Source organism: Balaenoptera acutorostrata (assembly GCF_949987535.1).
Source record: "Balaenoptera acutorostrata chromosome 3 unlocalized genomic scaffold, mBalAcu1.1 SUPER_3_unloc_1, whole genome shotgun sequence".
Taxonomy (NCBI): Eukaryota; Metazoa; Chordata; class Mammalia; order Artiodactyla; family Balaenopteridae; genus Balaenoptera; species Balaenoptera acutorostrata.
In genome coordinates this window covers 756,507-773,113 of record NW_026645489.1, presented here as the reverse complement: position 1 = coordinate 773,113, position 16,607 = coordinate 756,507, and the positions used below count along the sequence as shown (strand labels likewise).

The 16,607-nt window shown below is 44.4% G+C and overlaps 1 protein-coding gene and 1 pseudogene across 2 annotated transcripts in view; both read right to left on the bottom strand.

Moving 5' to 3' along the window:
• GOLGA5 (golgin A5) overlaps positions 1–593 on the bottom strand; it is a 37,141-nt gene extending 36,548 nt beyond the window's left edge. For both annotated transcript variants that reach the window (XR_451195.2, XM_007184260.2), the window contains exon 1: positions 327–593. The gene's annotated coding sequence lies outside the window, so the exon portion shown is untranslated. The remainder of the gene's footprint in view (positions 1–326) is intronic.
• A 6,053-nt stretch (positions 594–6,646) lies between these two features.
• LOC103012898 (serine/threonine-protein phosphatase PP1-gamma catalytic subunit B-like) lies at positions 6,647–8,867 on the bottom strand (annotated as a pseudogene).
• Between the last annotated feature and the right edge of the window lie 7,740 nt (positions 8,868–16,607).

Here is a 16,607-nt window from a genome sequence, read left to right as displayed (position 1 = left end):
AGGAAGGGAGGCTGGGGATCAGCTGGTCGGTCCCAGAGACTCTGTTGTCAATCCCAGGTGGGCGAGTACAGACCCCCACTTCGCTCCCTACCCACTGCACTGAGCCTCCGGAGGGGGAGGAGCGACCAAACCAGGCTGGGATGGGGGAGGGAGGAAAGGGGAGGGCACTAAGCCACGTCCGTGGAGGCCCAAGGGGGCTCCCCTGCCCTGTTCCCGAGCCCCCGGCAGGGCGGAGAGATCAGGGTCTCCGCTGAGGGGATGCCGCCCCCGCCTCTAAGGCCGTTAATGCCCCAAGGGGACCCCTCGGCCCCCCGCGGCCACCTCACCTGAGGACTCTGGAGCGGCTGCACCGCGGCCTGGTCACCCTCCCAGGCCGCCCGTCCTCAGCAGCCGGCCGGGAGAGGGCCCAGGTTGAGCAGACCTGGCCCTCGATCAGCCACGGCCCAGTTACTCTTCCGGGAGACGTGGAAGAGCGGCGAGGACCCCAAAACAGAGTGGCTTCCGAGCTGCCTGAGCGGGCGAGAGACTAGAGCAGCCACCTGGAGGCGGCTCAGGCGGCAGCGCCGCCGGCTGCGGGGCCCTCGCGCCTGGCCACTCCCTTTTCCCGCCTGTGGCGAGCAAGGGCGGGGGCAGGGCCTGCGTGCGTGTGACGTAGCTCGCCTCCCTAGGACCGCGGCCCGCACGCGACCGACACAACATTGGAGGCCACGCCCATCTGGGGCGTGCCCCACGGCGGCCCACGTGGGTGGCAGGGGCGGTGCCCCGCCGGAAGGAATTGGAGGCCGGAGACACAGGTGCAGCGCCCGGTGTTTACCTTTCCCCGTTCTTCCTCCGCTCGCCTAGTTTTACGAATGAGGATGTTGAGGCCTATCCTCAACGGGGGATGAGAGTACAGAAACAAGAACTAGTGGCAGAGACATATTATATAAACCACTGAATGAACAAGACAATTTCAGAGCTTTACCAGAGCTGTAAATACAAGATAATGGGGAGAAGTGACTGGAGGTGAGGGAAGCACTTTAAATGATGTGGACAGGGAAGGTATCTCTCTGAGGAGGTGACATTTGAGCTGAGACCCAAATGATGGAAAAGGCCAGTAAAGGGCTTTCCTTACAGCTTTATTGTAATGTTATGCATACAGTTCACTGAATATTTGAAATAAGTCTAAAATCCACATTTAATAACTCAGCAGATACTCAGCACCTACTTTGTGCACAGGGTTGACTTAATTTGGCCCTAATGACAAGCCTACAACATAGTCCCAAGGACCCTAGAGGTTAAGTAACTAGTCTAAGATCATGTGCCCTAGTAAGGAGTCCATATTACTCCAAAGCTTGAGCCGTTAGACTCAACGTTTTATTGTCTCCAAATTAAATATTGGGAGTAATTACAGCTCCTTCTTTTTTCCTCTCAAGTCAGGTTTAGACCAGTCCAGTGAGCAGAAGAACTTTCAGCAGAACCAGGAAATAATAATAGTAATAATGATAATAATAATAGCCTCTAATAGTTATTGTGTACTTATTAAGGGCAGTATACTGTGTTAAGCACTGGACGTGCTTCACCTCATTTAATTCTCAAAACAGCCATAAGGAAGGTACTGTTATTATCCTGTGGTAGGTGGCATTGTTGTTCCCAGCTATTAAGTGACTCCTCCTGTTAAGGATGTAAAAAATTAAGAAACAGAAACCTAAATTAAATAGAGTCAGGAGACCAGAAGGGAGAGCTCTCTCACCCAAGAAGTAGAAAGACCCCTTTTCTTTCCTAGCAACAAATCAGCCAATGAAAAGCTGTAGACGCTTTGTTTACTATAGCCCTTCCAACCCCTTTCCCTTTCTATTACAGCATTTTCCTTCCCTTGCTGTGTGGGGACTTACATGTGGCTCACCATGGTTGCAGACCCCAAATTGCAATTCTCTGCTGATTCCAAATAAACCCATCTTTGCTGGAGAAATACCTGGCAGCCTAGTTGTTTCAGGTCAGCAAGGATTATACATCATCACCTGTTGCCTTGTGACTGCAACGCATCCTGTAGGAAGAGTGTCCTTTCCAGCCTTACTGAAGTCAGGCTTGATCACGTGACTTGCTTTGGCCAATAGAATGTGAATAGAAGTGTCTTTCAACACGTCTGAGCAATAGTGTTAAGAGCCATTATGTATTCCTACCAACGCTCTTAATCTTTTCCCTCTCTCATGAGAATGGCCTGTCCCAGATGGAACTGCTCCCTCAGCCTGGGTCCTGGAGGGAAAGATATGTGAAGCAACCCACGCCTGACAAGTCACATAAGTGCAAAAGAAACCTTTGCTTTTAGAGATTTGAAATTGTTTCTTATTCAGCCTTACCTAATGAAATCTAAAACATACCCCATTTAACAGATGGAGACACTGAGATTCAGAGAGGTTTAGTTACTTTCCCAAGGTCACACAGGAAGTAGGTAATACATCTGGGATTCAAACCTACGTCAGTGTGACTCCAGAAACAATATTGTTAATCAGTGAAGGGATGAGAATGAAAGAAGTTGAAGCAGAGCCAGATCTCCCATATGAAAAAAAAAATGGCAGTGGGCAGGCTACCCCAATGTTTCAAGAATTCCCATGTATACTCCCTGAGAGAGTCAGCATATAGAGACATACTACCCAGAAGTCATCGGGGCCAGGCTGGATTAGCCAGAGAAACAACACAGCCAACAGAAAGAGGTTACAACTTTGCCTTGTACAAGACACACGCAAAAAATACTAACCACAAAAGAAAAGATTGAAATTTGGACTTTGTTAAAATTAAGAATTTCTTTTCATCAAAAACAACAACAACAATAACAACAACAACAGCAACATTAAAGCCTGCAAGGCTTTCGTTAAGTGAAAGGCAAGCCAAAGACTGGTAGATAATATTTACAATACATATATCTGACAAAGGATTTATATATAGAATATATAAAGCTCTCCAACAAATCAATAAAAAAATGTCAATCAACCCAACAAAAATAGACTAATATATAAGCATTTCACAAGAGAAAATATCCAGTTGGCCAAAGCACAGGAAAAAGTATTCAACACTATTAGTCATCAGAGAAATACAAATTAAAATCACAATGAAATACCTTTACACATCCACCAGAAGTGCTAAAATGTAAAAAGATGAAAAATACCAAGTAATGATGAGTTTGTGGAGCCGCTAGGACGCTCATGCATTTTTGACAGAACTGTAAGTGATAGAACCACTTTGGAAAACTTGGGCTCTGTCTTTAAAGCTAAACATAGGCCTACTCTATGGCCCAGCGTAGGGCCACCCTACGAGTCAGCAGTTCCACTCAAGAGAAATGGAGGTGAAGTGTCCATCAAAAGACATGTACAATGAAAAACAAGTAACTATACATGCAACGGGCTTCCCTGGTGGCGCTGTGGTTGAGAATCTGCCTGCCAATGCAGGGGACACGGGTTCGAGCCCTGGTCTGGGAAGATCCCACATGCCGCGGAGCAACTGGGCCCGTGAGCCACAATTACTGAGCCTGCGCGTCTGGAGCCTGTGCTCCACAACAAGAGAGGCCGCGATAGTGAGAGGCCCGCGCACCGAGATGAAGACTGGCCCCCGCTTGCCACAACCGGAGAAAGCCCTCGCACAGAAACGAAGACCCAACACAGCCATAAGTAAATAAAAAAAAAAAAATTAAAAAACTATACATGCAACAACATGGATGAATCAGACTTACTTGAATTAAAGAAATATTGTTGAGTTAAAAGAAGCTAGTCCCAGGGGCGGGGGAGGGTTGGATTGGGAGTTTGGGACTAGCACATGCAAACTATTACATGTAGGATGGATAAACAACAAGGTTCTATTGTATAGCACGGGGAACTATATTTAATATCCTGTAATAAACCATAATGGAAAAGAACATGAAAAAGAATATATATATGTATAACTGAATCACTTTTCTGTATATGAGAAACTAACATAACATCGTAAATCAACTATACTTCAATTAAAAAAAAAGAAGCCTGTCTCAAAAGACAACATACTGTATAATTCCATTAATATGAAGGTCAAGAACAGGTGAAGCTAATCTATGATTATAGAAGTTATAATAGTAGTTACCTTTGCGGGGCCAGATATTGACTAGGAGTGGTCAAGATGGAGGCGCCTAGAGTGCTGATAATGTTCTATATCTTGACTTTCGTGTTGATTATGGGTATGGATACATATGTAAGAGTTTATAAACTCTGTACTTAACAACTGTTAACTTTATTTCATGTATGTTATATCTCAATGAAAACAATTCAAAAAAAAATACACATACCCTCTGAGAAGGTAATTTTACTTTTAGGAAATTATCCTACAGATATACTCACACATATACAAAGTTATTAATTGCAGCATTGCTTATAATAGCAAATATTGGAAACAAGTTAAATGTTCGTTGATTTAAAAATCTTGGTACATTCATCCGATGAAGTACTATGCAGATGTTTAAAAAAACAGAAGCTCTTATTCAAGGATACGAAAAGAGCTCCAAGATCTTAACAATATCTGATGTTTTAAAAAACCAAAAATTGGGGCTTCCCTGGTGGTGCAGTGGTTAAGAATCTGCCTGCCAATGCAGGGCACACGGGTTCGAGCCCTGGTCTGGGAAAATCGCACATGCCACGGAGCAACTAAGCCCGTGAGCCACAACTACTGAGCCTGCGCGTCTGGAGCCTGTGCTCAGCAACGGGAGAGGCCGAGACGGTGAGAGGCCCGCGCACCGCGTTGAAGAGTGGCCCCCGCTTGCCGCAACTAGAGAAAGCCCTCGCACAGAAACGAAGACCCAACACAGCCAAAAGTAAATATAAATAAATAAATAAATTTAAACGCATTGCAACATAAATACATTAAAAAAAAACAAACCAAAAATTAAAAACTGGTGTTTGTAATATGCTATCATTTGTGTACAAATATCTTTGATGATTAGAGTCTGTCTCTTGAGGGACACTTTCTTTCCCTCCTTGGAGAATTCAGCTGGGCAACAGGAGTAAGAGGGAGGTTTATTCTTCAATGAATCCTTTTTTGTATGTATCCTTTTAACTCTGTACCATAAGAATCTGTTATTTTTTGAAAGTTAATAATATAAAAAAACTTTTTTAACTTTGAACACCCTTGGAGGCTGAATGCATTCCTCATGTCTTCACAGCCCTGCCTCTCAGATAGCCTGACGCCCTTCATTTATGTCACCTGCCTAGCCCTGCAGGCTTTCCCTAGGGATTTTGTGACCTTCTTTGGAAGATGCCTGTGTTTCTTCAACTCCGGGTTTTTGTGATTCTACTCTTTGTTGAGCAACTCTGAAGAATGAAATTGTGAACCTCTTTGTGCATTTTTAGCTTCCAGCAGCAGGAGGCACTTAATGCTTAAAAATATATACGTACGCTTGTATGTTTGTATGTATGTATATTACATCTGGATTGACAAGTAAAATGAGTATTGCTGGATCGTTTTGTTTATAGAGCACAGAATGTAGTATTTCCATGAATCAACGCTGGGTGACACCCAGGAATTTCATATTTCCATACCTGTTTGGGAGTTCCTCCAGATTGACAGACCATTTCTGGTGTTTTCCATGTCACCTGGAATGCTAAGCTGCTCCCAGAGATGAGTCCCTCTGCCACTGCAGCCCTGATGAAACCTCCTAGGCCCCCATTCACCCCACATCCTCAGCCTGTTATTGCCCCTGCTCAGAGACCTCCAACCCCCATATGACCCAACATTGGCAGCAGGGCTGGGTGGAGAAGAGGCTTTGTGCTGTCCTGGAAAAAGCAGATGCCTGAGAGTCAACAAACATCACACGCCTTGCTTTGGCATCATAGGCAATTCCATTTCTCTCTCAAGGCCCCCGTTTCCTCACCTGTAAAATGGGTGGTTAGTGGTTTTTAAGGTGTATGTGAGTGATTGTTATACCGTAGGCTTCTTTCTTCAAAGGAAATCTTTATGTCCATGCCCCATATATAAAATGCATCCAAGTCAAGCAGTCCTGATTGAAGAGTGTGGACAAGAGGGTGTGGGGCGGGGAAGAAGGTATGCAGAGCCCCTCCCAGTCTTTCCCCATGCCCTACCAAGAAGCTCCTGATATAGCTACTAGGGAGTTTAAAATGTCTTTGCACTCTTTGCACCCTGTACTGGGCTTGTTTTGTTTTGTTTTGTTTTGTTTTGCAGGGGGTGAGCCACAAGTCTTGCAGGATCCTAATTCCCCGACCAGGGATTGAACCTGGCCAGGCAGTGAAAGCTCCCCAAGTCCCAACCACTGGACTGCCAGGGAGTTCCCTGGGTGTTCTTTAAGAGCCTCACTCTGAGATTCTGGGATCCTGTGGAAGGCCAGTCCAGCTTGGGTGCAGGGAATTGACCTACATCTTATCTTCTTTGTGCCATGGACCCTTTTGCAGAATTGTGTGTGGGTGTGTGTGTTTTTACAAGTTCATCATTTAATAAGTCTGAATTCATTTTCACCACATGGTATTGTAAAGGATCATCTGTTGAAACATTGTAACAGATGATAGTTTTAAAAAGTCACAGATATCCTGAGTTCTGTATAAACTAGTGGTAGTAAGTTAGTTCCTTTGTTTTGACTTATAAGCCTCAATTTCACTGTAGAATAAAGAATGTAGACCAAAGAAAGCATAATTGGTCACTCATAAAGAACAGTATTGTTTCTATAATTTAAAGCTTTCTGAATGAGCGGGTTCAGGCCTGATGTAACGGTACAAAGATTATTTAATGAATAGGCTATATGGAAATTGTACAAAATGTTATTAACTTTAATCATTAATAGCTTAAGCAGTACTATGTTACTAATTGCTATTCAAACTCAAAAACCTGTTTTTGAATCCCCAGGAAGGCAACATGTGTACACAACCAAGCCACCTTATACTTAGAGGAGTGTCAATACGTATTTCAACAGAAACTTTGGCTTTAGGAAAGAGTTAACAAACATTTAAAATAATGGCTCTGGGGCTTCCCTGGTGGCGGAGTGGTTAAGAATCCGCCTGCCAATGCAGGGGACACGGGTTCAAGCCCTGGTCCGGGAAGATCCCACATGCCACAGAGCAACTAAACCTGTGCACCACAACTACTGAGCCTGCGCTCTAGAGCCCGCGAGCCACAACTACTGAGCTCACGTGCCACAACTCCTGGAGCCCGTGAACTGCAACGAAGATTAGCCCCCGCTCCCGCAACTAGAGAAAGCCAGCGTGCAACAAGGAGGACACAACGCAGCCAAAAATAAATAAATAAAATAAATAAATTTATTTAAAAAAATAAAGTAAAATAAAATAATGGCTTTAATCATCATTTTAAGTATATAGTAGGGGAAAGTGTGCTTTAATTAAATATACATCATACCAGTGATACTGGCAAGGTTGAAAGTTACTAGTTTGTACATGACAAGACAGTAAGAGAAAAAAGCAATCCTTTGAAACAACGTTTTAAAAATATATGTTCACAGTGGTTTGTATCGACAGTATGCATTTTATGACAATAACTTGTACAGATTGAGCACCCTAGGGCTCTCTTTATATCCTAAAGAAAACAAGCATTTGCATTATTCTTGGGTTGTACTGAATTTAAAATAAATCAGTTCACACTTACCCCCTAGACAGGATAAACTGTCCTGGGGTGTACAGCTTTAATACCATCATTAAAATTGTTTGCAAAAAAATCCAGAGAATTAAAAAACAAAACAAAACATTTTTTTCTTGGGAGTGGAGAGTCTTTTATTTGCTGTTATAATTAGCAAATATCATCCATTAAGTCAAAAATGGAAGGAGCAAGCCCACAAACACTATTTGAGCAAGCTGACCAATATATGTTACGATTTAAAAAATGAAGATCATATACTATATGTTACAAGTCCCAATTAAGCAGTGTCAAAATGACACCTATTTCTTTCCTTGCTTTGTGATCATACCCCTTGGAGGTGTTAAAGGGGCTCCTGGCATTCCGCTTCTTTTTCTCTGCAGGCTTTAAAATCTGAAAAGAACAAATTAGTGCTTTGTCCACACTCAACATGGCACCTCCATTGTCAAACTCTCCACAATAATCAGTTGCAGAAGACAGAGTGACCAACTGCCTCTTTGCAAAAAATTCATACCATTTTCAACCACCTGATGGGCTCTACATATAAGATCCAAATTATGCTGATGGAGAAATTTGGCAACCACTTCAGCACCAAATGTGAAGGACAACTCCTCTGTCATTTTCACCCCAGCCTAAGACATCTTTACCTGGGTCAGACCACAAAAGATCACAAAGAAGACCTTGATCTGGTATATCAGTTGGCCGCACAGTTCCCGGAATCTGCTCCATAGATTGAAGATCTGGTGACAAACCTCCATGACAGCAGAATGTTTTCTCATCCACAGTGGCTGCTATCAGTAAACAGTTTAAAGCAGTCTATGAAAGTTTTCCATAGTGTAATGTTGTATCTTCTTTTACATTCATCAAAAAATTCCATACATGCTATTGATACTGACACACTCGTGGTTTCCTCTGAGAAGAAAAAAATTCTCGGGATATTTCATTTTCTTTAGCCAATAAGAGGCAGATATTCTCCAAAGACTTTTTCTCCCTGTCCCCAAGAAATAGATAATTGCTTTCTGGTGGGAAACCACCATACTCCAAAAGTCAAAGCAAATCATAGTATTACCTGTGTGTACCACCACTATTTTTAGCGGTGCTTCAAGTTCTCGTAGGATGGGCTGACTGAGAAAGATCTCTTGGGATTGGGACTTTAAGCACAGTTCTCTGATGTCATTCTCTTGTAGCTGGACATGCTTGCCTGGCTTGGACCCTCTAACCTCCAACAGCCACTGGATGAGGCTGTTGAGGTTGAGTTTATTCGTATCTGCCATCGCCGTCCCGCTGCCCGCCCTCCCGCAGGTGCGGCCCTGCGCCCGGGATTCACAGCTCCTTTCCCCCCCGCCAAAAGCACAGAGGCGGCCCCGGCGGTGGTAGCAGAAACTGTTGGTGGGTCCCCCCTAACGGCCCGCTCCCCTGCTTCCTCTTTCTCTCCCCACTGGAACCATGAGGCAGAATTGTGTTTTTAAACCATAAAATAATATGCACAGTATGACAAAAGAAATTATAGTGGAAATATTGAAATACAGTTATCAAAATATTTTAAAATTGTATGATTCAATAATCTATATACTTTTTAAATTAACACATCAAATAACAGTGTGTAAAATGAAACCCGGGGGATTTCCCTGGAGGTCCACTGGTTAAGACTCTGCACTTCCAATATAGGGGGCACGGTTCCATCCCTGGTAAGGGAACTAAGATCCCACAGGCTGCCAGGCAGGACCAAAAAAAAAAAAAATTAAAATTAAAATGAAACCCGGCCTCCCTACTGTGGCCTACAGGGCCCTGCAGGATCTGGCTCAGGCTGTCCTCACCAGCTCCATCTGGAACAGCTGTCCCTCAGACTCACAGCGTCCAGTCATCCCACCCTCAAGAACATTGGCCTTGATGTTCCCACTGTCTTGGAAATTGCCCCTCCACATATTCCCCACCCCATCATCACCCACAATTCCCAATTCACACGGCCAGTCCCTTCCCATCATTCAGGTCTTGGTATAAAATTCTCCCCCTCTGGAGGTTTCCCTGGCCACCCTGAGTCAACTAGGTCCTGTCCTGCTCCACACGATACCTCATTCTTTTCCTTTATAATATTTATAATTATACAATTTTATTTTGTATAATTATAATTTGTGCAATTATAATTATGCAAATTTATAATAATCTGTATAATGTAGTTTTATTTGTTTATTTACTTAGTGTGCATCTCCCCTCCATGAAGGCATAGACCACATCTGTCTTTCTCTTGTGTACCTAGCACCTAGGACAGGGCTTACTACTTGGTAGGTGCATACGTATTTTGTTAAATGAATGAATGCAGTGGTCCCACCCTGTGGATTAGAGAAGCTGGTTCCACGAGATAGGTAGGTACCTCAGAAAGAATCTATTGCATATGTAGTCATCCAGCACAATACCTGGCACACAACAGGTGCATAATAAATGGTAGGTATGATTTTTATGTCTCTCTGAGTTTCCCCCTGCATGACCTTCTGCTTATTCTTCTCCATCCATAATCCACATCCAAAGTCCTTGTTCCATCCAAAATGGAGGCATGGGTCTTGCCATGGACCTCCTGGACCCCTCCCATCCAGCCTGCCTAACCCACAAGGCCAATCTACCTCTTTCCTCCCAAAACTCATGTCAAGTAGCTGCCCTACTTGGTTTTCAAGGACCCCAGAAACATGGGGGCGGAACATTCTACTGAAATGCTGGAGGCATTCCAGCATGCAAGCATAAAAAAGCCTGGTGGAGTTCCTCAGGCCTGAGAGGAGGGGTCTTCATCACCCCTCAGGGGAGACATCATCTTTGCAATCAGGTGTGACTTTGGTGGCATGGCCAAGGGGCAGGGCCAACCCAGCCTCCTTTCCTCAGGAGGTCGAGAAGGAGGTGAGAGTCTCAGGAAGGAGGGATAATGGTGGGGCTCCCCGGTCACGGAGGGCAGAAGGAGGAGAGAAGTGTGCCTGAGTCTAGTGACGGGGCCCAGGAAGGGGCACTCCTGGGTCATTGACATCAGTCCCGCGTAAACTGACTGTTAATCATGATTAGGGGATCCGTCATCTGAATGCAGGTGGGGTAGCTGTGTGAAGCCACATAGGAGGCAGCCAAATAAATGTGTGCTTGTTTCAACTCATGTCCCTCCCGACTGGTCTGTTCTCCCCTAATTAGGGAACTGTGGCAGCCTAGCAGGGACGCGGTGCCCAGCTTCACCCAACCAATGTTACTCCCCCAACAGGTACCCTCTGCTCCATCCAGACAGGTGCCCCCCCCATTCTGAAGACAAGCCTTGTGAATTCCCCAGCTGCTGGCCTTCTTTCACTCTGGCCACTGTTTTCCATTCACCCACTCTTTCCATTTTGTTGAGTTGTCTAGTCTGTGCCAGGCACAGCTAGGCGTTAAGGAGACAGATAGAATGTCTGCTCTCAAAGAGCTCAAAGTCTGTGTGGATAGATAAGAAAACTGACAGTTACAAACAAGGTAGTAAGTCCTGCAAGGGAGGCCGGAGGAATGAATGAATTAGTGAATTAGTGAGTAAGTCTGGGTGTGTGAACATACCTCAATCTACTCAATCCTGTAGCCCCCGCGCATGGTGTGACCAGTCTTATGTCCACCTTGTCAGTGGGTAGGAGCAGACAGGTCTAGGACTGAATTCACAAGACCATGCCACTCTCTTAAAAGGATACATGTGAGATATCTAAGGCAGAGACTTGGGGAAAGTGGGATCCTTAAAAGGTTTCTCCTTTCTATGAACAATAAGGAATTTTTCTCTTGATCAGTACAAACCCTTTTTCTTTCTTTAAACTATCTTTTGGAAAATTCATTCATTGATTGATTCAACAAATATTTATTAAGCATTTACTATGCGCTAAGTACAAATCCAGGTGCTGGGGATAGAAACAAAAGGGACCAAAACAAAGATCCCTGTTCCTGTGGAGCTTATATTCTAACGAGAGGAGACAGATAAAATAAGTCAAATTCTGGCATCTGAGATGGTGGTAAGTGCTATGAGAGAATACAAAGCAGGGAAGGAGGGGGCAGTGTTCCCGGTGGAAACTGCAATTTTCAATAGGATGGTCAGGAAGGCTGAATGAAAAGCTGACGCCTCTGTAAAGACTTGAAGGAGGTAAAGGAGTGAGCGCAGAGGACATGGGGCAAGGGGGGAGGAAGAGTGCTCCAGCCAGAGGGGAGTGTGAGTGTCGGGACCTGGAAATCAGGGGCAAAGGGGGCCAGGACTGTAAGAGCAGAAGGGGCAGAGTGGCTGGAGGTGAGGGTGGAGAAGCAGGCAGGGGTCAGATAATACGGGTCCTTCTAGGCCATGTGGAGGATTCTGCATTTTATGCTGGAAGTGTTAGGAAGCCATTAGAAGGTTTCCAGCAGAGAATTGCTTTAACTCACGTTTAGCAACGTGATATACATTTTATGTGTCCACGTGACTGGGTCTGGGCATGCCCAGATATCTGGCTCAACATTATTTCGAAGTGTGTCTGGGAGGATGTTTCCGGATGAGATTACCATTTGTATCAGTAGACTGAGGATAGCAGATTGCCCTCCCCAATGTGAATGGGTATGAACCAATCCACTGAGGGCCTGAATAGAGCAAAAAGGCAGAGGAAGGGAGAATTCGCTTTCTGCATGACTGTCTAGGCTGGGGCGTTGGTCTTCTGCTCTCAGGCTGGGACTCACACCATTGGCTCTCCTAGTTCTCAGACCTTCAGACTGCAACCACACCATTGGCTTTCCTGGGTCTCAGCTTGCGGATAGCTGATCACGGGACTTCAGAGCCTTCATAACTGCATGAGCCAATAGCCAATTCTATATCCTTATCATACATACATACGTACATACATACTGTTTCTCTAGAGAACCCTGACTAATACATCCCTCTGGATGATGTGTTGAGAATGGATTGAAGGGGTCCAAGGACAGGAGTAGGACAACAGTTATCGAGTGATTGCAATAACCCTGGTGAAAAAGGAGAGCGCCTGCCCCAGAATGATAGCTGTGGAGGTGATGGAAGTGGTCAGATTCTGGATCTGTTCTGAAGAGAACCCATAGGATTTTGCTGACAGGTCAAATGTAGGATATGAAAGAAAGAGCAGTGTCAAGGATGAAAACTTCAAGGTTTTCTGCTGGAGGACCCGGAAGGAGGACTTGACATGAATCAGGAAGAGCAGGCTTGGTGGGGAAGGTCAGGAGCTCAGACTTGATTAGGACAAGTATGACATGCCGAGTGGAGATGTCAGGTAGGCAATGGGATGTGTGAGTCTGGAGTTCTGGGGAGAGTCCTGGCTGGAGAGAAAAGCTTGGGGCCATCAGCACATGGATGCAACTTAAAACCATGTGACTGGGTGAGTCAGCCAGGGAGTGAATGGGGACAGAGAGAAGGAGAGGTACAGGACTAAGCCCTGGACCCACCAATGTTCAGAGATCAGGTTAAGGGAAACCAGGAAGTGTGGGGATCCTGGAAGCCTCGTGAAGAAAATGTTGAAAGGAAGAGGAAGTGATCGACTGCTTCAAATTGTGGGAGAGGGCATGATTGCATATATACAAAATATCCGGAGTAGGTAAATCAATAAAGACAAAGAGGAGATTTGGTGGCTGCCAGGTGTTAGGGGAGTGGGGAGTGACTGTTGATTGGGTATAAGGTTTTCTTTTGGGGTGATGAAAATGTCTTGAAACTCGACAGAGATGGTGGTTGCACAACACTGTGAATGTATTAAATGCCACTGAATTTTACTTTAAAATGATTAATTTTATGTTATGTGAATTTCACATCAATAAAAAAAGTTCTGTGAGAGATCAAGCGTGCTCAGATTGGGAAATGACTGGTGGATTTAGAAGTGTGGAGGTCTTTGGTGGTCTAGACAGGAGTTGTTTTGGGGCTGTAGAGCAAAAACCTAAGGAGAGTAAATTAAAGGGAGAATGGACACGTGAGGGCTGCCAGAAGGCCACAGTAATCCCAGGAGATTTTTACCTCTCCACCCAGAGCCAAAGCAAGGATCGCATGTTTTCCTTCTGTCATTTTATTCATTAACCTCAAGGCTCACTCACCTCTGGAATCTGGTTTTGACCTTGGCATCAGCAGATTTCTTATACTTTTTTCTTTCTTGCTAACTCCTTCGTGCATTTAAAATGATGTTTTTTTCCAGCTTCACAAATTTTGCCAATTTGGTGGGTGTCCAGTGGTGTCTTATTGTGGTTTTTCATATGTAAACATTTATTGTATGTGTACACCTTGATATTGTCAATACAAATTGGCACTTGACATTGGCACTTGCCATCTAGCTCTACAAGGATTAAATCATGAGCTACTGCAGCTGCTGACTTTCAACACCCCCTGAAAGGAGTTCAGGGTGGAGGGCAGAGATGAGGCACTCTGTGCTCTGGGAAAAACTAGCAGAACAGGTCTTCAGATAGTTAAATATTTTCAGGAGATGATTTTATGAGCCCAATTCTTGTATCTCCTCATATCTAGAAAAGCACTAAAATCCTTCATGGTAACATCTGCTTCTTGTGACTAGCAGAAACCTTCTGCAAAAAGTATGTGCTTGATTGCATGCACTTCCCCTTCACCAAAATCATATATATACTGACCTTCCCCTCTACCTCTTTGGAACAGTTTCTCAGAGCTATCTGAAATGCTGTCTCCCGGGCTGTCGTCCTCATTTTGCCCCAAATAAAGCTTAACTCACAACTCTCACATTGTGCATTTTTTTAAGTTGGCAATATACATGTATATAAATATGTATTTTGTAAGTATATAATGTGTATATATAAAATATATTTTAAAAAATATTTTTATCTAGTGTTTTTTAGGTATTTTAATGTAGGAAGAGTTCAGGATATTTTATACACAACTTGCTTGGACACAAATTTCCCCTGCATTTTTTTAACCTATTTTTACAGTGAAACATAACACACGTAGAGGAGTGTACAAATACATATCACATACATGTACAAATATGACCTTGCCAGTGCATCAGAGGCCCCTGAGTGTTCTTTCCTACCATAACCCTCTTCTCTCCTGAAGGTAGCAACAATCCTGATTTTTATGAAGATCAGTTCCTTATTTTTAAAGAGATCTGAGATATTGTGATTTATAGGAAATATATATCTGGTCATTCAGATGACCGACATATATTTCTCTGTATATAATTTTGTCTTTGTCCACAGTTCCTGGCTCTAAGCTCCCCAAACGCTCGGAATTCCCTAAGTGTTGAGAGTGATGAAAAGTGTCTTGTTGTGTTAGTGAGGTGATGGAAGCACTAAGGGTAGAGGGTGTTTACCAGGAGAACCAACCAACTTTCAGTCCCACCCTGTGGGGAGGGGAGAGGGGCTGGAGGTAGAATAAATGGAATACATCACCAATTATCAATGATTTAATCAGTCATGCCTCTGTAATAGAGCCACCGTACGAAACCCAAAAGGACAGAGTTTGGAGAGCTTCCTGGTTGGTGAATATGAGTGGATGGGAGGCAAAGTGGCCAACAGAGGGCATGGAATCTCTGTGCCCCTTCCCACTTACCCTGCGCTTGAAACCAAGTCCCCTAAAACAGAGTTCCCCTGCTGAGTTCAGGATTAACCTCTCTATCCAAAATTTTATTCCCTTTCTCGTCCAACCCCTATTCCCCTCAGGATTGAGAAATTTCAAAGAAAAGGGGGATTGAAATTGAGCAGGGCCCTGTGGGGCCTTCCTGGTTATAAAAGCCCTTCTGTGTCTCCTGTTTCTTGTTTGTGGAAAAAGGCTTTGGTCTCCTAGGCCTTCCTTGAGTTCCAAAGAGCAGACTCAAGCAGTTACTAATTAGGGAAGTGAGGGAATGCAGAAACAAAGGGAAAGCAGTCAAGAAACAATAGCTCAGCAACAAAACAGTCTTAGTTCCTCCTCAAGCGATATATATATATAACAATCTGATGCCTATCTTTGAGTTGTTCTGCAAAAATGAAGATCCCACCCGGCCCCCTCTTCCCCTGTTCATCATAGTGATGAAGACTATCTGCAGACCACAAGCATGTGGACCCCAGACTGGTTGGAATCAGGAGGTGGATGATTAAGATTCCTGAAACACCACCCTGTTACCTCACCACCCACCCATCAGAAAAAGGTTATGCACGCTGCAGCCCTCACCCCAAATGTTGCCTTTAAAAACCTTTCCCTGAAAGCCATCAGGAGTTTGGGTCTTTTGAGCATGAGCTGTCTGCTCTCCTTGCTTTGCCCTGCAATAAACACTGTACTTTCCTTCGTCACAATCTGGTGTCAGTAGATTGGCTTTGCTGTGTGGTGGGCGAGCAGACCCAAGTTCAGTTTGGTAACACCCTACGCAGTTCTCCATCTGGCTTTTCCAGAGTTCTATCCTTTCACAATAAACCAGTGATCTAGTAAGTAACATGTCTCTCTGTGGGCCATTCTAGCAAATTAATCAAACCTGAGGAGGGCGTTTTGGAAACCTCTGATTTACAGTCAGTTTGTTAGAAGTACAGGTAACAACCTGGACTTGCAACTGGCATCTGAAGTTCAAGGAGGGGTGTTGGAAGCTCCAATCTTTAGCTGGTTGGTCAGAAGCAGCTAACACAGATAACAACCTGGTCTTGTGACTGGCCTCTGAAGTGAGGGGTGGGGGGTGGTGAGGGGCAGTCTTGTAGGACCGAAGCCTTAACCTGTAGAGTCTGTTGCTAACTCCAGGTAGATAGCGTCAGAATTGAGTTGAACTCTAGGACACCCAGTTGGTGTCTGAGAATCGTTTGTTAGTGTGGGGAACACCCCTCACCCCCGCCATGTTGGTATAAAAAAAGGAACAAAGAATGTCACTCATCCTCCAGTTATACAAAGGGTTAAATCACAACCTAGGGCAGTTGCCCCGTGACTGTGCACCCTGAGGAGAACTCAGAATGGAAAAAACAGGTGAGGCATCCTGTGCTTTGGATAAACAGGATGAGGATCCAGATAGTTAAGAACAGGGTCCTAGATGGCTAAGATGCATATCTCAGGAAGAATCTCAATGAGCCCAGATTCTTGCATC